The sequence below is a fragment of the Lepidochelys kempii genome, chromosome 2, assembly GCF_965140285.1.
Source record: "Lepidochelys kempii isolate rLepKem1 chromosome 2, rLepKem1.hap1, whole genome shotgun sequence".
NCBI lineage: Eukaryota > Metazoa > Chordata > Testudines > Cheloniidae > Lepidochelys > Lepidochelys kempii.
Genome location: NC_136381.1, coordinates 32,343,271 through 32,367,327, shown reverse-complemented (window position 1 = coordinate 32,367,327; position 24,057 = coordinate 32,343,271). Strand labels below are relative to the sequence as shown.

Here is a 24,057-nt window from a genome sequence, read left to right as displayed (position 1 = left end):
CTTTAAACAGGAAATTATTATTTATCTGGGGGGCAGGGGACCCACTTATCAGCTCATCTGTTTCTGATATCTACATACAGGCTTTAATCTGACACAGAGAAATAGTAAGGCACCTCTAAATAGTTTTACAGTAAACCAATAACAATGCCTGGCTCTAGGCTTTGGTATTAAGCCATACTATCTGATTACTAACTTTCTATGATTTACAGCTTTCATTTTCCAGACTCTGTTATTTAAAGGAACACGGCACCCATTTTGCGGAGCCCAGAAATATGACAGTTCATTGGGTAAGAAGCTCTTATCGCCTGAAAAATACTTGGCGATTTTTTCAGGTTTGTCATATCCAAACCCAGTGCTGCAAACCGCCATGAAAAAAAGATGCCAGTGGGGGAGCTCCATGGGAGAGGATGGAAATAAGCTTTCAACTTGCTTTAATAATAGCTTATCAGCCAGAAGAAAAATTACTATGTACATAATATCTTTCATCCCTGGATCCCAAAGCACTCTGCAACCATTAATTAATCCCTGCAAAAACTCATTAATTATGTCCAAGTTACAAATGGATAAATGGAAGCAGGAAGAGTTGACTCATCCAAGGACATGTAGCAAGTCAGTGGAGGAACTGGAAGTTTGCATGTTGAACCTTCCCATGCCAGCTTGGCAGCTACACCGGGGAGGGGAATTCAGCTCTTGAGGGGAGGAGAAAGGATGGATAAAGTAGTGGTGCACTGCCCTCCTCCACAGGAGTTCCTCTACAGGAAGACCGCTTTAAATTGTGGCTTAGGCTCAAAGGAAACCTGATGGTTGAGGCTTCTCTGGGGGATATGCTGAATCAATTATCTCCTCGCCACATCCCCTCTCCAGCCAGCACCATCCACTTCTCTAGCTGTGGTGGCTGGTTGAAAACCTCCCAGCAAGTGAGGGCTGGGGGCACAGCATGGCTAGGCCGTTTCCATTTCCAGAGCCCAGCACTGTAGGTAATGCTAGTGTTTCCTGAGGCTGAATCCTGCCCTTTATTTTTGAATCTTAGAATTCTCAGGCTCATTAAGTTTTTCATAAAGCAGGTGGGCAGCTCAGAACATCTTCTGATGCTCCCAAGTGCTCTACACTGGAAAATTACATTCTGTCAGCACATGTGTTAGCTGACATGATATTAAACATGCCGCTGCACTAGACACGGACAAGGGCTGGTCTGTTTAACATCGTGGCAGCTGGTTGGGGCTGTAGCAGACTTAGGTCATGCACGATCTAACATGATGAAATTTTCTAGTTTACACAAGCCGCTAGTGTCACAAGTGACATCACTCCAGCTCTGTATATTCAGATTTAAATGCCAATGGCAAGTCAGAATACAGTCCAGGCTCAGTCAGGTAAGCACTTCCTACCCCATGACATTTAACACTGCTGGATTCTGCGCATCCCAGCAGCCTTCTTTTTTTTAAAGCTGCAGAGCCACAGGAAATAGACTGCCCAGTTTGTTAGCCCATTACAAACACAAAAACAAGTCTGATACCACAGAAGCAAAACATTTTAAAAACAAAACCAAACTCAAGCCATGCGCAATATTAAATATGATCTCTTGTGAGGACGACAGTTCACAGTGGGATATGGTTTAGGGGAATTTGGGGAGGGATTGTTTTTGGGTTTTAACATTTTGAGACCCTTGACTATGTTTTTCCATCAGCTCTTTGCTAACCGGCAAAGAGCTATAATCTAGAAAAACATGGGTGTTCTTATAATTACCATGTATGTTGTTTTTTCAGTTATCTAGACTCCTAGAACATCCTGGGTGAAATCCTCAACCCTACTATGGCTCCTTTATACCAGGTAAAAGGACAAGAGTGGCATAAAAATTGGAAAGACCTGGTTTCAGCAAGTGGAGAATATCCCTGGCACTGGAATTGTGGATATAGCTCTAAGGCTACTTTCGGAGAACTCCTGGCAAGCTCTGGTGTAGAGGACATGGTGGGCCACGACGGGGACATAGCTGCAGCAGGCAGCAATATAGCAATAGGGCAGCCTGGGGAGACAGCTGTTGCTTGGACTTAGACAAGCCCACTGGGTGCCTCTCTAGCCTCTGGAGCAGCCCAGGAAAGGAAGGCACAATGGTGGCGTAAAGCTACCCTTACACTCCTAGGCTGCAAGTTCTGGGCTCGAATATGCACAGCACAGACCCTCACACCTCTGTCTGATAACTCAATGAACTCATTTGGTTGACCTCAAAACACAAATTTACAGCCCAATTCTTAAAAAGTGATTCTAGAAAAATGGCATGATGAGGCTCCAGTTCTATGCCACTAACTGGTTCCATATCAAATACACTCAGTTTACATGTAAAAAGATGTTTTTCTAACTGCCATCTCTGCAAACACAACCAGTAATTCAGATTCCACAAGCCAAATTAGAGCCTCAGCAACTTACTCAGAATCACACAGAAACAAAATGCAAAGGTGGGGGATTGTGGAGAGGGAAAACACTGCTTTCTTGTACTAAAATGTTTACAGAGTATAACCACCTACATATGCCACTGAGTCCATCCTTGCAAAGTAACTGAAAATGGGATATAATGCCTAAAGCAAGAATAGAGTTTTCCCTATAAACAAAACATTCCTATATTCCATTCCTATATAATATATAGAATTATTTTGTTTTAAATATTCAGGAGATAACATCTATGTATATAAATTACAAATCTAAGTTTAGAAACAAGACTAGAGCAGGTAAACACATACTGAATATTCAATACCTATGCTATGCTCTGGCCCCAAACAGGAAGTCAGTGGCTTTCTAAAGCAAAGCAAAGTATTGGCTTTTATGCAGACAGGCACAGCCTAAAACAAGGGAAGTCTGTGATTAAGCAGACCACATCATAATCAGATCTTGTTATTGAGAGTATTCCAAGGAAGCAAAGCTTAATAATACCCTCCTTCTGAACCGATTCACTTGGAGTAAAGTACTGTGAAGGGCTGCCAAACTAGCCATTGTAGATAAGGCTAAGCAGATACTGAAAATGTAACCAATTCTGGGATCTCCAAAAGAGAATTGTACTAAACTTGGGGCTGGAGCTGTTTCCACTGATCAAGAATTCTATGGCCTCAATTCTGCAGACACTTATGTCCATGCTTAACTTTGAGCATGTGTATTTACAGGATCCTTCACAGCTTCTTTTATATTAAAGGTATCAAACTTGCTGGTGTTTCTACGCATGACAGACTCAACGTTCAGGCTAGAACTCTGTGTAACCCAAGCTCACCTGTACCACTGAGACTTTAAAAAAATATTTTCCCCACTTGTCATGCATCTTTGCCTAAAGCAATAAGGCCACTATGTGTTCAAGCACAGCCATTAACATGCACTTACCCCGGTGACCTAGGTAGGTAAGTATTCCAGCTGACAGACATGATAACAGAACAAAAGATGAAGTGACTTGCCAAAGGCCCAAAGCAACTCAATGGTAGAGCTAGGATTAGTACTCAGGCTCTCCTAAATCCCAAGCCTGTGCCCATTTGCCAGGCTACACTGCTTTGGGAGTGTTTATAAGAGTCTATGATACACTTTTGTTGTTGCAACAATTTTTGAGTCCTATGGCTCACAGATCTGAATAGCAAAATGGCCTCAAAAGCCACACTAAATGTGGAAGCAGTTTCAAGCTCTCAAGTATTATATGTTCTTCTGTCCTCAAGGTACCACAGCATCAGACTTACCCTGACGTTTCTTTGTTAGATGACAAGAGTCACCTTTTTTTTTTACTGTAAAACAAGTCAAATGCTGCATACCTCATGCCTCACACGTTTCTCATTTGAAATTCATTCAAAAACATATTTTTCCCCATGCCCTAGCCACTAGTGAATCTGATCATCTGCTTACATACTGGCTGCCAATAGACTGCACAGCATCCTCTTATACAACACTTGTGCCACATATACCCCACAGGATGCTGGAAAGTCTATTGCTATGGTTTCCAGCTGTCTAGCAAAGGGCTCCCAAGTAGCAGCATGGGGAGCAGTGCACAGGGAATCACAGTGCTTTACAACAGACTGTGGCCTGCAATAGTATGGTATAATTATGGCCAACAAATTACTAAGAAGCTTTCCAAAATTTGTTTTTAATACACCATACAGTGATAGTTTTATGTCTTGACTGACTCTATGAGAAGTAACATCTAGAGGGCTGGAAGTCAAATTTGTGTTCTAATCTGGGCTCTACCACTGACTGGTTGGGTGGCTCTGGACAAGTTACTTAGGCCTGATTTTCCAAAATGCTGTGTCACAATTACAGCACAAATTGGGTCACCAGTTGTACCTCATGGTCAGTGTTGCCTCTAACTGGCAATTGTATGCGTTTACCCAACCTGTGCATCAAACTATGATAATTACACATGCAGTTTTGTCCACAGGCAGTTTAGAAAAGTCACACCTTTAACTTTTCTGCATCTCAGTTTCCCAAGATGTAAAACTAAGATAATGCCACCAACCTAATACAGTTCTTTGAACATATAATGCATATAGCACTTACTGCTCATTACAGCTATATTAGGTTCTCCTTTCGTGTCCACCATCATACTATCTAAGCACTGGAATATATAAAACAAAGAACAGTGTATGTAATATGAATAAATGCGCAGTATGTATAGGTAGAAGTAATGTATATATAACATATATACAGAAATTATACACACACCCACCCACCCACGTGGTATACAGAGTAGAGTAACCTACTCTATTGTGCCTAGGTATTATCCATCATCCATGTACTGTATACTGTCTGTATTCCTGATCTTAGGTATATTAGTGGTCTTACAGATGTAGCTGGAGCTGGAATTTTTAATCTCTTTGCTTTTGTAAATCCAGATTGATGCTTCCCATTTGTTGTTTTATGGTTCATTTTCCTGTTTAAATGATTAATACTAAACACAGAAGGAAGAAGAAACAGTTCAAACAAGATTTGCAATAGGAACTGTGACACCTCATCTATGGGATCAGATTCTTCAGGGCCAGTATCGCAAGCGTGGACCTATTACAGTTTAACCACCTTTCGTATGTTATTCTTATCACTCCTTCAAGCTGAGATGTAGCTGTGAATATGTATAATCCACAGAACTCATTCATGTTGTGGCTCCATAATACTGAATGCATCACAACGGTCAACCTTGATGTTGGGTTTTTCTTACAATCATAAAATGTAACAGTGCTGTAGACAAAACGATACTGACAAAAAAGGCAGGTAGACTTTAAGATGCAAAGCCCTTAATTCTTTGAGCTTACCTGCCTTAATAAAGCATCCAGCTTCTGGTATCAATGAAAGGGCCCCAAAACAAAATGCAGTAAAAAATTAATTAAATGAAATAGTCTCTCTGCAGATAGCTTTATTTAAAGCCTCCAAGGGAGGAGATAGGCCCTGATTGTATAAAAAGGTCCAGTGAAACCATCAGAAGCCGCTACAGTAGGGGAGAGTGTGTAATTACAGTGGATGCTGCTGGAAGGATTTGGATGTAAAGTTTCAGTAGAATTTATCTTGAAACCTTTTATCTCATAGCTAAATCTGTAATTCTGAGAGCTAATTTTTCACAACAAAGAGTATGTTACTGGTAAATACAAACCCTTCACCTCTTCTACCTAATCTAGCACTGGGCTGCTCTGAGTGTCCCTGCAAGCACAGGGTTGTGCAAAAATCCATTCCCTCAAACCAGAAAGGAACACTGTATCATTAAGATGTAGGGGTGATGGAACATGGGCTAGGGAGAGGTGAGGCCCTTCTCCAAAGCCTCAGGTTTCTTTTTAGGTAACCCCCGGAAAAATTATTGGCGTCTAGGCCAGGCAATGAGAGAATGTACTCTCTTGCCAGTGTGATGCAGTATACAGGTATCGCTAATTGCTTAATGTAGTAATTGTCAGACTTTCCCCATATTACTAACATAATTCTACATAATCAGCACAATTGCGCCATCTCCCAGGAAATAAAGAGGAAAGAGGCAGATTTATCAATCATAACCATCATAAAGGTACCAGCCCACCTCCCTTCTGTTCACTCCAAGGTAACAAACCCCACAACCATGCATGAATGTACCACTCACCTTGTTACACCATGGAGCTGGGAGACTGGGAAATAGGATAGGAGAACAGAGAAAAATGCTACAATACAGGCAATTACCAGTAAGTAATTGTACCTTGTTGCAAGTTATCCCTTCCCACATTGCACAAAAAGAAAATTCCACAGATAACAGACATGGAAAATACATATAACTTACAGCACACATTAAACATCTGTTAATACTCTGTGTCCAAATAAAACTTTGGACGAGGCAAAGAAGTTGAATCAATTATTGTAACTAAAGATAGACGGAGTCACCAAATGAATCTCTCACATGCTTATTGCTAAAGACACAGTAGGTCCTCCAACTGAATGATCCTATCTCTATTTTGGAGGAAGGACAACTGTTGAGGGAGAAAAGAGAAGGAGGACTTGTGGCATCTTAGACACTAACAAATTTAATTGAGCATAAGCTTTTGTGAGCTACATCCGATGAAGTGAGCTGTAGCTCACGAAAGCTTATGCTCAAATAAATTTGTTAGTCTATAAGGTGCCACAAGTCCTCCTTTTCTTTTTGCGGATACAGACTAACACGTCTGTTACTCTGAAACCTGTCATTATGTTGAGGGTGACTGGCCAAGTCAATATGTTTCAGCCATCAAGGCACAGGGTCAGGGAATTTGGTTTTCCAGAAGTCCTTTGTGGAAGCAAATTCTGAAAAATTGAAGAAAGAAAAGGAGGACTTGTGGCACCTTAGAAACTAACAAATTTATTTGAGCATAAGCTTTCGTGAGTTACTTCACTTCATTGGATCAAATCCTAGTTCTGACTGTACAGTATACTTCACACACTCAGAAGATACCAGCAATTAGGTTTCTAAGGACTACTGGTTGCAGGAAGGAATATGATTGATTAATATCACATAGGTTTCAGAGTAACAGCTGTAGCTCACGAAAGCTTATGCTCTAATAAATTGGTTAGTCTCTAAGGTGCCACAAGTCCTCCTTTTCTTTTTGCTAATATCACATAGTAGTTTTACAGCACACACAGGTGAAATGAGCTGTAGCTCACGAAAGCTTATGTTCAAATAAATTGGTTAGTCTCTAAGGTGCCACAAGGACTCCTTTTCTTTTTACAGATACAGACTACCACGGCTGTTACTCTGAAACCTGAAAAATTGAAGGTGGCAGTTGTGATGGTGAAACAACAAAGAGTTTTGTCTAGTAACTGCAACTAATAACACGAATACAGACTAACACGGCTGTTACTCTGAAACCTGTAACAGAAGGAGTCTGAAGGTGAGGTAATTAAGACACTTTAAGAAAGAAAAAATTAAGAGCTCTATTTAGTCTTTTAACAGCAATGTAAAAGTGGTGTCTGCCATTAGATTTGTTACTTCTTCTTTTCAGTACCATTTAACTTATGTCCTTAGAAGCAACCTTGACATCAGACTGGAGTACAAGGCAGTGCTGGTGATGGAACAACAGATTTCTGGGGGGGTGTAATTGCCCTGAGTGCATTTCTTCACATCTAGATCCTTCCTTCATTTTACAGACAATCTCAATCCTGACCACAGGTTCTGTGATCGAAACTGTTTTTCTTTTGCTTTGATCTTTGCTCATCCTACTTGTTTCCTTTCCCTATCTTGGAAAACCAGGTATGTTATCTCTGTACTAATGCAACCAGAAAACTCTCTCATTAACCAGTTCTCTGCATTGTCATCCAGCTTTTGCTACTGTGGCCTTGATTATAATCTGAAATACATGAGTACACATTATGGGATATCTGGACAATTAACTACTCTGTTTGCATATCTCAGCTTGAATACAGAGCACTACCTTTCAGAGTAGCAGCCGTGTTAGTCTGTATTCGCAAAAAGAAAAGGAGGACTTGTGGCACCTTAGAGACTAACCAATTTATTAGAGCATAAGCTTTCGTGAGCTACAGCTGTTACTCTGAAACCTATGTGATATTAATCAATCATATTCCTTCCTGCAACCAGTAGTTACTAGAAACCTAATTGCTGGTATCTTCTGAGTGTGTGAAGTATACTGTACAGTCAGAACTAGGATTTGAGCTTCTGTTTTTCTTAACTGTTGTTTTAATTCATTGATTTGCAGAGCATCCACAAGCAGATGTTAAACCGGGCAAACATTATTTCAAATGGATCATTTTTAATTCTATTTAGTATATACTGAAAGGATCCCTCACCTGGAATTCTACATGCCCTAAATATTTTTTCTACTGCTATATACAGTTTGAACTGTGCTGACAATAGTTCAACAAGAGGGCCCTATGAAATTTCCCTCCTTAGCCTGGGATAAAACCTTTGTCCCAAGGGAGCATTTGCTCCTCAGGCAGAAAGAATTTTGGGAATCTGCTTGTTTAAACAAACAAAAATGCTCTCATAGGCACAGAGAACGAGGGATGAAGCCTCAGTTGGCCAATGAACATTTTAAGTGCTCTTCACTAAAAATGTTCGGACTTGGCATCTGAAAAAATATGCTGATTATATTGCTAATAATACAGCATGGGGCTCAACTTGTATTTGGATATTTTAGACGATACCTTACACTTAGTGCAATTTGCTCTGGCAGGGATGATTTCACAGCACACAGACAGGGAGCTCCATCTGAGACGGGGAAGTCATTGCAACCCTCCCTGCAGTTTGGTCACAGAATTTTAACAAGGGGCTTCTGGACGCCCCTCCTGCACATCTTTGAGCCTGTCTCTCATAACTAAAGGGAAGACAGGCTGATGTTGGGTTAATGTCATTTAGGTGTTCAGGAACAAAAGTACATTACACACACAATACCTACAAACACTTACAAACCATCCTATGTTGAAAGCTTTTTAAAAAATCACGTCTAATATGAATCAGATGTTTTTAATTACAACATACATAAAAAAAAACAACTCCGTTTGATGTGTTTTCCTCTAGCAAACAGAAAAACACTGGAATGAGAAATTTATATGGGAAGCAACTAAACTAAATAAATCCACAGTTCCAAGGACAAAGAGCAAGATGTTTTTCATAATCTCATTTAATATTTACCGACTATGAACACACATACTGAAAGCATTAAAAAAAAAGCCCATTTTGTTATCACTTCAAATGTCACTTACTGAAACAATAAAGCTGTGGATAAATTGACAATCTTATTTTCAGTCTAATGAAGTTAAGGCAGTTTCTAGGTAAAAAGCAATACATCATGGGTTACTACTGCTGTCACATCTTAATTTTTTCTCAACAGAGTATCATTAACTAATAATAATTTCAAAGACACCCAGACTGTGCATTTCAGCATAATAATACTTGAGGGTTTACAGTCAGGACCTTTTTTTTTTGGTCAGTTCTACTAAGCACTGTCAGAAAGCTCAATTCCTAGATTTAGAGAGTTAATATCTTACTGACTTAATTCCAAAACTGAGGAACATAAGAACTACATTGAAATGTCCAACACCTAAAAACAAACAGTCTTAGATCTTCATAACAAATTAAACAAATACTTCAAGGTTTGGGTTTGGTTTTTTTAAATAAAATCTAATCAAAATTCTTACAAAACTACAAATAAGATGCACTAAAAAATGCCTAAATGTAGCCTTAACTATTTTGTTATGCTATATCCTAGGAGACACAGATAATAGTTACAAACACACACCTGTGAAAAGTAAGACCCAAGACATGATGGACTCTATTCTCCTGTGTCTGTGTTTGCAAGATTTACAGTAGCATTAGAATAATTTTCCTTATAATTTTTGCTTATATTACTTATTTGCTTGATAAAAATATGAATGTCTTCCAATCTCTCTCTCTTTTTTTTAACTGATTATGTAAAAATTAAAAGTAAATTGTGTGGAGTCTTAATTTAGTAATCTTCAGCTCTCTCTTTAATCTTTTCTCAATAGGCTGAGACTTGCATATGGCTCTCTCCTAAAGTTTTTCCAGTTTTAACTTTTGAACAGGGGCGGTGGTATTGAGGACATTTCTTAACAACTTTAAGTTGAAGATCTCACGCTTTAAAACCCTTCACTAATTCACATAACACTGTGAGGTGGATATTCTACTCATTTTGCAGATGGTAAACTGAGCCCTAGAGAGTAAGGCCTAGATTCACAAAGGTACTTAGGTGCCTAAATCCCACAGTTTTAGGTTCTACTGCAATCTACAAAACTCCCACTTAGCTGCCACCTAACCCAATAGATGCCTAAACTCACTCAATGTCTACATGTGTGCAGGAGAAGTTCCCTAGGCTCCTCAGTTTCTGCCTCTGGGCATGTGCACTGCAGGCCCACTCAAGGTGTCCGGACATCCATCTCCCACCTAAGCTCCAAAGCAATCCATGAACAGGGAAAAGATAGGCATTTGTCCACGTACCTCGTGAGGGGAGGCCCAATCTGGTAGGCATGCTCAGAGGCCACCTACTGGATCGGGTCTCATTCAAAATCTGGCCAGAATAGAAGGACGAAGTGGTTGTATCAGTGCTACCCACTTTATAACTTTTAACCCAGTGGTTAGAGCACTCACCTGGGATGTGGAGACCCAGGTTCAATTCCTCCTTCTGCCTGAGGGGGAGCATGGATTTAAACAGGGGTCTCCCACCTCTCAGGTGAGTTCTTGAACCACTGAGCTATTCAATATCCTGATGTGGGGCTTCCTCAGTCTTCTCTGTTGAAGCTATTCCATTGTGTATAAATACTTAAAGAGTAACCGGGGCAGAGATAGAGAGAGTGTGACTCACTAGACTGGTGATTAAGGCACCCCCATGGGAGGTGAGAGACCCAGGATCAGGTCTCCATGTTTCAATGACTCTAATTATTTATCCAAAGTAGAAAAACTTCAACAGGAGAGACTGCGGAACCCTCACACCAGAATATCCCAGGATATCAGTGGATTGAGCACTCACCGGACAAGTAGGAGTCCCCTGTTCAAATCCTTTTTCCCCCTCAGGCAGACAGGGAAATTGAACCGGTGTCTCCCACATCCCAGGTGAGTGCTCTAACCACTGGGCTACAAGTTATAAAATGAGCACCAGCATCCACTTCCTACTCCATTCTCACAAGGCACCTAACTGACTCCAGGAGAGGGGTTCCCAGTAGGCACCACCCTGAAACCCAGACTTAGATATCTCTTTCTACGAGGGGGCAGGGCTTAAGACATATCCCTCTCATCAGAATCTCCCATTGGCTAGTTAGATGGCTTCCTGCCTAGAGTGCTTGGGCTTTTGTAGATTGCATTCTAAGACACCCATCTCTCCCCATCCATTGTTAGGGTGCCTAGGTGTCTAATTCAGATTCTGTGGTGCACAGTATTGTTCCTGTTTCAGAGTAGCAGCCATGTTAGTCTGTATCCGCAAAAAGAAAAGGAGTACTTGTGGCACCATAGAGATGAACAAATTTATTTGAGCATAAGCTTTCATGAGCTACAGCTCACTTCATCGGATGCATTCAGTGGAAAATACAGTGGGGAGATTTATATACACAGATTTATATACACAGCTCATGAAAGCTTATGCCCAAATAAATTTGTTAGTCTCTAAGGTGCCACAAGTCCTCCTTTTCAGTATTGTTCCTGTGATTTCTAGGTGCCTCAAAATTAGGTGTTGCAATGCTGAGCATCACAACACCTAAGTGTTTTGCCTGTGGTCACACAGGAAATCAATGGGAGAGCTAGGAATGTAATCCAAATATCAGTAGCCAGTGCCTGGGATACACCACACTACCACTCAACCAGTAAGAAAACATTTATCTAATAATCGAGAGTTTTTAGTCTCCCAACCTAAATACACATATTTCAAATACAATAGGATTCATATATATAAGTGGGAAAATACACCCCTAAAAGTTGAACAATCTTCACTAATTTCTCCCTTGTCTGTAAAATAAGAATTATTAAAAACAATTTAGAAAATATAAAGCAATTAAGTATGCACAGGAATACTATGGGGTGGTTAAATGAGTATAAACAGAGGGTATTTAATTATTAACAGTGCAGCATTAAACCAGGATGAGGTATTGAGAGAGAAACCATGAAGGATCTGTACTGGGCCAACACTGTCTAGTCCAGGGATTGGCAACCTTTGGCACTCAGCCTGTCAGGGAAATCCACTGACGGGCCGGGACAGTTTGTTTACCTGCAGCGTCCGCAGGTTAGGCCGATCGCAGTTCCCACTGGCTGCGGTTCACCGTTCCAGGCCAATGGGGGCTGTGGGAAGGGGCAGCCAGCGCATCCCTCAGCCTGCACCGCTTCCCACAGCCCCCATTGGCCTGGAATGGTGAACCGCAGCCAGTGGGAGCTGTGATCGGCCGAACCTGCAGACATTGCAGATAAACAAACTGTCCTGGCCTGCCAGCGGATTTCCCTGACAGGCCGCGTGCCAAAGGTTGCCAATCCCTGGTCTAGTCATTCCAATACATTACTAATTATTAATAAACACATAATTAATAAACAGAAACTGTAAATTGATGAAGTTTGCAGATGCTACCAAATTTGGAGGCAGTTCGTCAACACACCTGGGACCAAAGAAGATGACAAAACAATCTTGGGAATTTAGATATTAGGTCATAATTATCCCGATAGGATTTAATTTGGATTTGAAAGAGTGAGGACGAAATCACATCTGGAAGAACAAAGCTGGACAACACTGACTGGAAAGTAACATGAAGTGGAATTTGGGATGGAAGCAGGGACTACAGAGGCAACACGTTAATCAACTAAGGGTGAAATGCTTGTTCCAAGGGTTTTGATGGCATGAGTTAAGAAAATCAGCGTTCTAATCCTGACCCTGACAACAATTTAACCTTTTTACCTCAAGTTTCCCCAACTACATATACTCAAAATGGTACTCTGAGAATTAGTGTTCAAAATGTTACATATATAGGGCCTACTGCATGTAAGAAAAATAAGGAAGTCATTAGTCAATTCTTGATTAAGCACCACTTGGAATACAATATAAACCCAGGTTTCAGAGTAACAGCCGTGTTAGTCTGTATTCGCAAAAAGAAAAGGAGGACTTGTGGCACCTTAGAGACTAACCAATTTATTTGAGCATGAGCTTTCGTGAGCTACAGCTCATTGTTTCCACGGCATGCATCCGATGAAGTGAGCTGTAGCTCACAAAAGCTCATGCTCAAATAAATTGGTTAGTCTCTAAGGTGCCACAAGTACTCCTTTTCTTTTTGCGAATATAAACCCAGCAACCTTGTTGAAAAGGCATCAATAAACTGGAAGAAAACCAAAAGACAACAATAATAACAACAGGATTAGATAGCATGGTTTATGAAGAGAGATTAAAGGAATTTAATTTGTACATTCTAAGATAAAAAGAAAATGGCAACAGATGACATGATTGCAGAAAAGTAACAAAAAATTAATGAAAAATTGAGATTGTTATGGGTGGTATTGCATGACCAATAACTTAAAATGAAAGCTGAGCTGAGTGGGAAAAAAATGGGAAAATTTTGCTGGACCAGGCCCAGAATTCTTTTAATGGAATTAGGGATTCAGCAAGCTATTTCAAACATTTGCTGAGCTGACAGAGACTATAATTTAAAAGCACAGCACAATTACTAAAATAAATTCTCCTGAAGAAGGATTTATTACGGCCTCTTTCATATGCACCATATTTCTCTTATGAAGGCAAAATAGACTGAAGACAGCAGAAAACAGCCAGGAAAAGTAGACGGCAAAAGCTTCAATTAAGTAAATATACAAACTGCAAAGCACATTCAAGGTCAATCTTTAACATATTTTAAAATAAATGCAGGCTGTGTGCAGTGTGTATGGCACCAGTTTCATTGTTTTTGTTTGACTCAGATATCATATTGGATTGGTGTAGAAAAAAGAGCCCTTGGTGTCCATTAAAATAGTATTTTTGCCCAAGGAAATATAGCTTTTCCCATCCTCCACCTGCCCCCGTTTTTTTCCAAAACTTGAATCACACAATGATTATCTTAAAAATACCAAGAAGCATATATTGTATCTACTGTATGTTGAGCCACAGCTGAAATCCTTTTTTGGAAGAGGAGGGAGCCTAAAACCTATGATTTGGCCATCACTGTCTCAGTGGCAGCTTAATAACATTAAAAGTTCCATTCTGATCCAGGACAGTTTTATTCTTCTTGTTTGCTATTGTGTAACATAGTATTCACTAGCTGGTTAGAACCAGTGAAAACCTTTTATGTAGAATTAAACTTTTACTTATCCAGGCCATATCTAGTAAAATAGGCTTCTGCCAACTTTTCTGCAGAAATACAAAACTTTTAAAGCTTAAAGTGCACTTTGCTGTTACTTCATATTGCATGTTGGAAAAAAATATTTCTTGAACAAAGATGAAGCTAGCTATCCTATAATTGCTGCTGCAAGCTGCCTAGTATTGATGTAGAAAATGTGATCAAAGTATAAGTATATAAAACCAGAAGTAAAAGAACACTTTAATCTTTGACTTCCAATAGGACTTAGTTGCTTAGGTGCTTTGGACATTTTTACTCAAAGCGTTTTCAAAAGTAGCATTTATTTAGTAAACCAAAAAAAATAGCAGTGACCTCTAATTTTGCAAAGAAAACAGTTTTGGGTAAAATTCGTCTGCTGGATGCACAAGGTGGCTCTTAACTCTTATATACTGAAAACCATTCAATATTACTTTAAATAGTCAACTATGGAGAAAGCATGTCAGTCTGGTGGTTAATATTGTGTAACATGAATAGTTAAAGCATTTTTGTAATCTTTTTCTTTTTGATAAATAAACATTTAAAGTAAGAGACTGCAATATAAAAATGGCCGTGTCAGAAAAAACATGTCTAAGTGAAATACAAGCCTAAACGCCATTTACTTTCAATGGGAGTTAGGCTCCTAAATCACTTAGACACTTTTGAATATTTTACCCTAAGATCCCACAGCCCAGATTTGGGAACAGTCAAGAGTACAGCCTCATACCAAAACACTGTATCTTTTTCTTTTGAAGAGCGATGTGTATTTTAATTTTTTTGTGGAATATAGTTTCACACTGGTGTATCCATGGAGACGGAGCCTTTAATAACTCCTTGCGTTAGCAGGTCAAGTAAGCAAATCTACACAGCACCATAGCAACAGACGTGAAAGTAAAATTGAGCTTATGCAGCAGGGCTCTTTTCATGCAGCATATTAACTGAAAGCACTAGCTGGCTTTATGAATGGATATCATCCATTTTGAGAGGGACAAAATGCAAGGAAATGAAACAAGCTATAAAGAGCAATGTCAAAAACATTTGTTTTACAACATATTTACTAGCTAGACAAAGTGGTAGACAGGACCTGACAAACTTTATCATTCTGCATCTGGTTTTGAAGTCCATGTTAGAGCTAGGAAAACTTTTTTAGCCAAAACATTTTTTCACCAAAAAATGCAGTTTGGAAACATTTTGCGAATTGGTAAAATAAGGACAGTTAGACCCCATAGTCCAGTGGTTAGGGCACTCACCTGAGATATGGGAAACCTAGGTTTGAATCTCCACTCTAGAACAGGGACTTATACCTACATCTCCTTCCCCTCAGCAGAATGCCCTACCTACTAAGCAATCAGCTATTCTGAGGTGGGTCTGCCCCAATCTCTCTGTTAAAGCTGTTCCAGTTTTGTATAAACAACTGAATAATCAGTTATTTGCACAGCTCTGTGTCCACACACAAATCAGAGAGAACAACAGGAGAAAGTTCTATGGGAATGAACTTTAGATGACATTATGTTTCTACTTAGGGCTATTTCTGTTGTGTTCACTATTGGGGTGCACATAACCATTTTAAGAAGTCTGGCATATGTTGGAGCTCTCTCTCTTTTTACTGCAAAGCAGACATTCTAAAAAGCAGGTAGGAAGCCCCCAGAAATCATGATCAGTTGACCAGTATACATGCTGTTCTCGTCCAAATATTGAGCACAGTTAGAAATCTTTCAGAGTAACAGCCGTGTTATTCTGTATTCGCAAAAAGAAAAGGAGTACTTGTGGCACCTTAGAGACTAACCAATTTAATTGAGCATGAGCTTTCGTGAGCTACAGCTCACTTCATCGGATGCATACTGTGGAAACTGCAGAAGACATTATATACACAGAGACCATGAAACAATACCTCCTCCCACCCCACTCTCCTGCTGGTAATAGCTTATCTAAAGTGGTCACTCTCCTTACAATGTGTATGATAATCAAGTTGGGCCATTTCCAGCACAAATCCAGGTTTTCTCACCCTACGCCCCCTCCCCCCCACACACACTCACTCTCCTGCTGGTAATAGCCCATCCAAAGTGACCACTCTCTTTACAATGTGTATGATAATCAAGGTGGGCCATTTCCAGCACAGGGAAAGAATAAGAATGAGCTCTCAGAACTGGATACTCTCATAAAAAAACAACCTTCCACACAAACTTCCTCATGGCTGGAATTTACTAAAACTAGACAAGCCATTTACAACGCACACTTTGCTTCTCTACAAAAGAAAAAGGACACTAAACTTTCTAAACTACTACATGCTACAAGGGGCCACAGCAATGGTTCCCTCAACCCACCCAGCAATATTGTTAACCTATCCAACTATACTCTCAGCCCAGCAGAAGAAGCTGTCCTATCTTGGGGCCTCTCCTTCTGCCCCTCCACCCCCACGAACATGATACAGTTCTGTGGTGACCTAGAATCCTATTTTCGACGTCTCCAACTCAAGGAATATTTCCAACATACCTCTGAACAACATACTAATCCACAGAGGCCTCCCTACCAACAGTACAAAAAGAAGGATTTTAGGTGGACTCCTCCTGAAGGACGAAACAGCAGACTGGACTTCTACATAGAATGCTTCCGCCGACGTTCACGGGCTGAAATTGTGGAAAAGCAGCATCACTTGCCCCATAACCTCAGCCGTGCAAACATAATGCCATCCACAGCCTCAGAAACAACTCTGACATCATAATCAAAAAGGCTGACAAAGGAGGTGCTGTTGTCATCATGAATAGGTCGGAATATGAACAAGAGGCTGCTCGGCAGCTCTCCAAGCTCTCTTGGAGAGCAGGAAGTTTCTTGAGCAAATGCTGTAGTTGCTTGTGGTAGCTCTCTTTCTACAAGCCATTACCCTATGATCCCACTGAGAGTTACCACAAGCAACTACAGCATTTGCTCAAGAAACTTCCTGAAAAAGCACAAGATCAAATCCGCACAGACACACCCCTAGAATCCCAACCTGCGATATTCTATCTACTACCCAAGATCCATAAACCTGGAAATCCTGGGCACCCCATCATCTCAGGCATTGACACCCTGACAGCAGGATTGTCTGACTATGTAGACTCCCTCCTCAGGCCCTACGCTACCAGCACTCCCAGCTACCTTCAAGACACCACTGACTTCCTGAGGAAACTACAATCCATCGGTGATCTTCCTGATAACACCATCCTGGCCACTATGGATGTAGAAGCCCTCTACACCAACATTCCACACAAAGATGGACTACAAGCCGTCAAGAACACTATCCCCGATAATGTCACGGCTAACCTGGTGGCTGAACTTTGTGACTTTGTCCTTACCCATAACTATTTTACATTTGGGGACAACGTATACCTTCAGATCAGCGGCACTGCTATGGGTACCCGCATGGCCCCACAGTATGCCAACATTTTTATGGCTGATTTAGAACAACGCTTCCTCAGCTCTCGTCCCCTAACGCCCCTACTCTACTTGCGCTATATTGATGACATCTTCATCATCTGGACCCATGGAAAAGAAGCCCTTGAGGAATTCCACCATGATTTCAACAATTTCCAACCCACCATCAACCTCAGCCTGGTCCAGTCCACACAAGAGATCCACTTCCTGGACACTACAGTGCTAATAAACAATGGTCACATAAACACCACCCTATACCGGAAACCTACTGACCACTATTCCTACCTACATGCCTCCAGCTTTCACCCTGACCACACCACACGATCCATCGTCTACAGCCAAGCTCTGCGATACAACCGCATTTGCTCCAACCCCTCAGACAGAGACCAACACCTACAAGATCTCTATCAAGCATTCTTACAACTACAATACCCACCTGCGGAAGTGAAGAAACAGATTGATAGAGCCAGAAGAGTTCCCAGAAGTCACCTACTACAGGACAGGCCTAACAAAGAAAATAACAGAACGCCACTAGCCGTCACCTTCAGCCCCCAACTAAAACCCCTCCAACGCATTATTAAGGATTTACAACCTATCCTGAAGGATGACCCAACACTCTCACAAATCTTGGGAGACAGGCCAGTCCTTGCCTACAGACAGCCCCCGAACCTGAAGCAAATACTCACCAACAACCACATACCACACAACAGAACCACTAACCCAGGAACCTATCCTTGCAACAAAGCCCGTTGCCAACTGTGCCCACATATCTATTCAGGGGACACCATCACAGGGCCTAATAACATCAGCCACACTATCAGAGGCTTGTTCACCTGCACATCCACCAATGTGATATATGCCATCATGTGCCAGCAATGCCCCTCTGCCATGTACATTGGTCAAACTGGACAGTCTCTACGTAAAAGAATAAATGGACACAAACCAGATGTCAAGAATTATAACATTCATAAACCAGTCGGAGAACACTTCAAGGTCTCTGGTCACGCAATTACAGACATGAAGGTCGCTATCTTAAAACAAAAAAAACTTCAAATCCAGACTCCAGCGAGAAACTGCTGAATTGGAATTCATTTGCAAATTGGATACTATTAATTTAGGCTTAAATAGAGACTGGGAGTGGCTAAGTCATTATGCAAGGTAGCCTATTTCCCCTTGTTTTTTCCTACCTCCCCCCCCCGCCCAGATGTTCTGGTTAAACTTGGATTTATGCTGGAAATGGCCCACCTTGATTATCATGCACATTGTAGGGAGAGTGGTCACTTTGGATGAACTATTACCAGCAGGAGAGTGAGTTGTGTGTGTATGGGGGTGGGAGGTGAGAAAACCTGGATTTGTGCTGGAAATGGCCCACCTTGATTATCATACACATTGTAAAGAGAGTGGTCACTTTGGATGGGCTATTACCAGCAGGAGAGTGAGTTTGTGTGGGGGGGAGTGGGGGCGTAGGGTGAGAAAACCTGGATTTGTGCTGGAAATGGCCCAACTTGATTGTCATACACATTGTAAGGAGAGCGATCACTTTAGATAAGCTATTACCAGCAGGAGAGTGGGGTGGGAGGAGGTATTGTTTCATGGTCTCTGTGTATATAATGTCTTCTGCAGTTTCCACAGTATGCATCCGATGAAGTGAGCTGTAGCTCACGAAAGCTTATGCTCAAATAAATTGGTTATTCTCTAAGGTGCCACAAGTACTCCTTTTCTTTTTAGTAAGAAATCTGGTGCTCAAGATAAACATAACACAGATGGGTTTTACTCAGTGAACCTGGAATTCGCTCATCTCTAATACTCTCAGACTCCCCTAATCCTTACACCACCACTTGTGAATACAACCACATCAGCAAAACTTTTGTACGCTCATCCGCCAGGTGAAGTCAGCAGCAACAAGAGCTGGGTTCAATATCTAAGGATTCCTCTAGGCGATACAAAACAGAACCAGCTCGAGCCCCCACTCGGTAATCTGGGAAAACTAAACACCATTCTTGGGTGCCTCCTAGAGGCAATACTTCCCAACTTACAGGCACTGAGTCTGTGTACACCAGGAGAAAACTTGTATTAAAAGGGAACGATTCATTAAACTGGGAAAACACCACAACCACAATTTGAAAGCATGCAACTATAAGAAACACCCACCGCACAATACATGGCAATGACGCTGGCCTCAGTCTGCCACTTTGTGGTGTCAAAGTCTGACAAACTAATGGCCCTTTATCATGCCACTTCCCTTTTCCCTCTGCTGCACTCCACTCATGGTTGGGTGTCCTTGGTCAGCAAGGACCCAGAGTTCAGCAATGTCTCTGCTACTGTTCCCATTGTGCAGCTGGCTCACTTTCTGCTGCTGATGCTCTTTCTGCTGCCCCCAGTCTCTGTATTCTGCCACTGCTGTTATTTCTGCCACCATTACCACTGCTGCTTGCCACTCACTGCCACATTTTGAGGGTCCACTCCTTAGCCCAACTCTTAGTGATTTCAGCTTAGGGATTTCACTGGATAGTGGGTTGGCTCTTTGAGGTGTTGGCTCTTTGTTCTCTTTCACCACAACACTGTCCCCACACCAAGTCAAGGCTTAGCCCCAGATCATCAGTGATTACACCTCTAGCAACTATTGAACAGAAACTAGTTGATCATGCTTGAATCCCATCATCTCTGTCTTTAAACACTGGAGAGGCGAGGGTCAAATGGTGTTTAGGACTCTTTAAACAGAGTTAACATGATCCGGTAGGAACACCTTTCCTTATCCCCTCCTGCTTACACTGGGATTTGGCACCCCTACCCTCAGTTTAACAAGTGAGGGGTTCAGTTAAGGGTCACCCCTTCATTCAGGACATTCTAGGTACAGTTCTGCTCTCCTTTACTCATATAAAAAGGATAACAACAGTTCATTACTCCTGCTTTCAAATTTAAAATTTTTATTAAAGCTAATGTTAAAAAAAATGATATAGTACACAGGTTAAAAAAAGAGTGTACATCTGGGTATAGTGCTTAAATTATTCACAAATGCAAAGTTTGTTTTTAACATCATAAGATACATATAGTGTATAATCAGCAATAACCCAAATTTAGGTGAATAAATTTAAGAATACAGTTTGGATATTAGCATCCAAGTATTCGGGTACATCACTCATGAGAAGTTGTACAGAGAGTAGGTTGTGGAAAGCAAATATATCAATGAGTGAAGACTGTCCCTCAGTAATTGAGAATTTAGGGTCAGTTGTCCATTTAGAAAATACAATCCACGAGCAAAGTATTTCAGTTACTTTCCTGACTGCGCTTCTCAAAGGCACTTCAGCTCATCCCTCCAAGTATTGCTGATGTCTTCTGATATGTTCTATGTAGATGTCCCTTGACCACCTGATGGCATCCGACACCATGAGTTGCCACATCAACTGAGCGTAGCTCTGACCCATTCCACATTCTCTCAGTACTCGCTCGCTCCTGGGGTCCCATGCGCCCAGGGCAATGACGATCAGTGCATGTATCTGAACCTGGTAACCCTTAGCTCTCAAGGTTTTGGCCAGAGGGGCATATTTCTCCACCTTTCGAGCTCAGGTGCCGTGGAAGGCCGGGGTCCTGTTCTCAAAGGGCACTGTCCACCATCATGATCCACTTCTGGTCCTCGTTGGTGATGACGATGTCTGGTCGCAGTTGACTGTCGATTCCAGGGATGGAATTGTAAACTGGATTGTAACCCAAAACCAGCCAAAACCGATCCCTTTGGCACCTCTGTCTGCTGATCACCTAGGCAGAGTAGGTGTGTCTATGCAAATCACAGTCTGCTCCTGAAGTCTTCCCCCCAAGATCATCATGAGATGTCAGGGGAGAGCTCATTCAAATCCTGGCTTACACACGAATTATTATTAAATTAAAATGCCTGAGACTCAAAGTGTGTGAGTACATATGTAAAACCAATGACCACAGGCAAGAAGTTCCATATACCCCTACTAATCAATCTCTTATGTCTTTCGGTCCATCTCCCATGTTTTTGTTATAAAACCTATAGTTAAGTAAATATTGGGAGTAGACTTAATTTGGATCCGATTGCAATTTCAATTTTCAGATCAGCACTAAGGGTTCTAACAGTCAGACACATTTTACACCAACCAATATTTAACTTCCTTGAATGCTCTCAGGGATTAGGCACCGATCTTCCAAACTTTTGCACACAAGTAAAGTTAAGCTTATGTGCAAGTGTTTGTAGGAAAGGAGCCACAGTGCATGCCCAAATCAAAGCCCAGATTTATGACAAAATACTGTGCTCTTTGATATTCCATTGTTCACAATTATACCTCCTTCAGATGACAGTGCTCTTGAAATGCAGAAACATTAAAAGAGGTTACTAAGTACTGTAAAATAAATGACAACAGAAAGGGATGTATTTTATAATCAGTCTCCCTCCCCTCCCCACCCCATCCCCTATGAATCTGCAAATAAAATCAAGCACACCAATTTATGTTATGGATCCAACTGGGGGGAAACAGCAAGGCTACACCCCAAGTACAGCTTTTTAGATATGTTAATTTCACAATAAAACAGCATGACCCTGCTTTTAGAATATAGTTATACATTTCCTAAAGAGCACTGGCAGGATTTTAAAATGCATTTCAACATGATAGTGAAAGCACAACTCGCTATTATTAAAGAACAATAGAACCATTCCCATTACATAGCATCTATTCAAACTAGGACATTCTGTCTTTGAGTCTGAACAGCAGACACGGTTCTATTATTCTTTCCAATGTTTGCAGAAATGTGCAACAAACTGAGAACAAACAAAAGCAACCTAAATGCAAGATACAAATGCATCAAGCCATTAACAGAACAGCCTCTTCTCCCGCCCCACGAGGAAAACAAACCTATCATTCTACCGCTTTATGACCATGAGAAATGTAAGGTTCTTTATGGCAATCTATGTATCACAACTGTTCCTAATGTAATCCTCTCCTAGGATTTACAGACAATCTGGATACATACAAACTATTCTGTTTTTGGAGCGGGGCACCTACATTCTGGAGTCAGATGTTACTACTTCTGTCTTATCATGTTAAGTAGAGGAAGCTGACAAAGGATTATCTGAATTGTCCAGCCAGGTCTCAACAATATAAACTAAATTAGGGGCCTTTTCGATGATTAACTCTTGAATAGCGATGGACTTATTAGCCACTACCCTGGCTTTGAATGGCCTGGACCAAAGAGTAGAGTCCCAGGCAGCCATTGTCCTGTGTTGCCAATGATGAGGCACCAGATGAAATCAGCAGGACTGTTAAATGTTAATAACCCAGTCTCTTGTCTATCCTCTTCATGACTGTTATAACAAGAACTGGAGAAACCAACACTTTAGGGAAACTGTCCCTTCCTCATCCTCCAGCCCATGGAAATGTTGTTCTGCCCTTTCCGTAACGTTACAGTGCTAGTTGATGGGGCACAGCCTCTGAGTATCCACAGTCAATATAAAGGTGACTTGACTCTAGACTGGTATTCATTCATGTGGCGGTCAAACACAATCCTAAACCCTCCCTCGATAAATCCCCACCAAAATAGGAAACACTTTCCCCCATACAGTTCACAAATTAACCACCATGAACTTTACCAGTTACACTTTGGATAGTTTACTACCACCTCATTAAAATAAATTGTTACTTGACAGTTACTCACCCCAGTAAAAGTAGAACAGATCATAACAGCACTGCACAGTAAGTGTAATGGCAAGTTGAATGACACTTTAAAATACCTATGGATCGTTAAACCTTTCACTCATTCATGTGACCTGGATAGGATTGAACTGGCAGTACATAGGTATCAGAGCAGAAATAGGGCAAGTGCACACTGCAATTACAGATGAATTGATTCTGGTGTGATGCTGTCCACATCTATTTAAAGAAAAAAAAGTTGATGAATGACAAGGCTCAATTCTAAATGATTGCTATGATTGGACTATTGTCACTACAATGTCCAAAACGTCCCTAACATCACCATGATCTGTTGACACAACTATAGTTACAATCTTTCCACCCAATGAAGGGAAGAAACTTCCTTCCCTAGCTGAAGAAATAACTACCGAGAATTGCTGTGGAGGAAGCACAGCTGATCTTTGGGGACAGAAGCGGGGGCCTGTGCCTCATATTGCTCAACAAAGATTATTTTAGCTATTTGTGGTACTAAGTGATTACCTCCAAAGGGAATCTCCCTCCTATGCTGGACTGAAGATGCCCATGACACTTTGAAAGAAAGACAGTAGGTCCTGGATTTTCTGAGCAGAAATGCAGAGCACTCCCACTAGACCTATGTGCCAGTCTACAATTATGAATATTTAAAGACATTTAAAATTGAATGTAGCTTTGTGCAACTTAACAGGTAAATACTGTATGTTGCTCAAAAAGGAATTTTTAATTC

At 41.1% G+C, this 24,057-nt stretch overlaps 1 protein-coding gene across 4 annotated transcripts in view; it reads right to left on the bottom strand.

Moving 5' to 3' along the window:
• SYBU (syntabulin) overlaps nucleotides 1–24,057 on the bottom strand; it is a 55,266-nt gene that overhangs the window by 8,577 nt on the left and 22,632 nt on the right. The gene's annotated exons all lie outside the window — the stretch shown is intronic.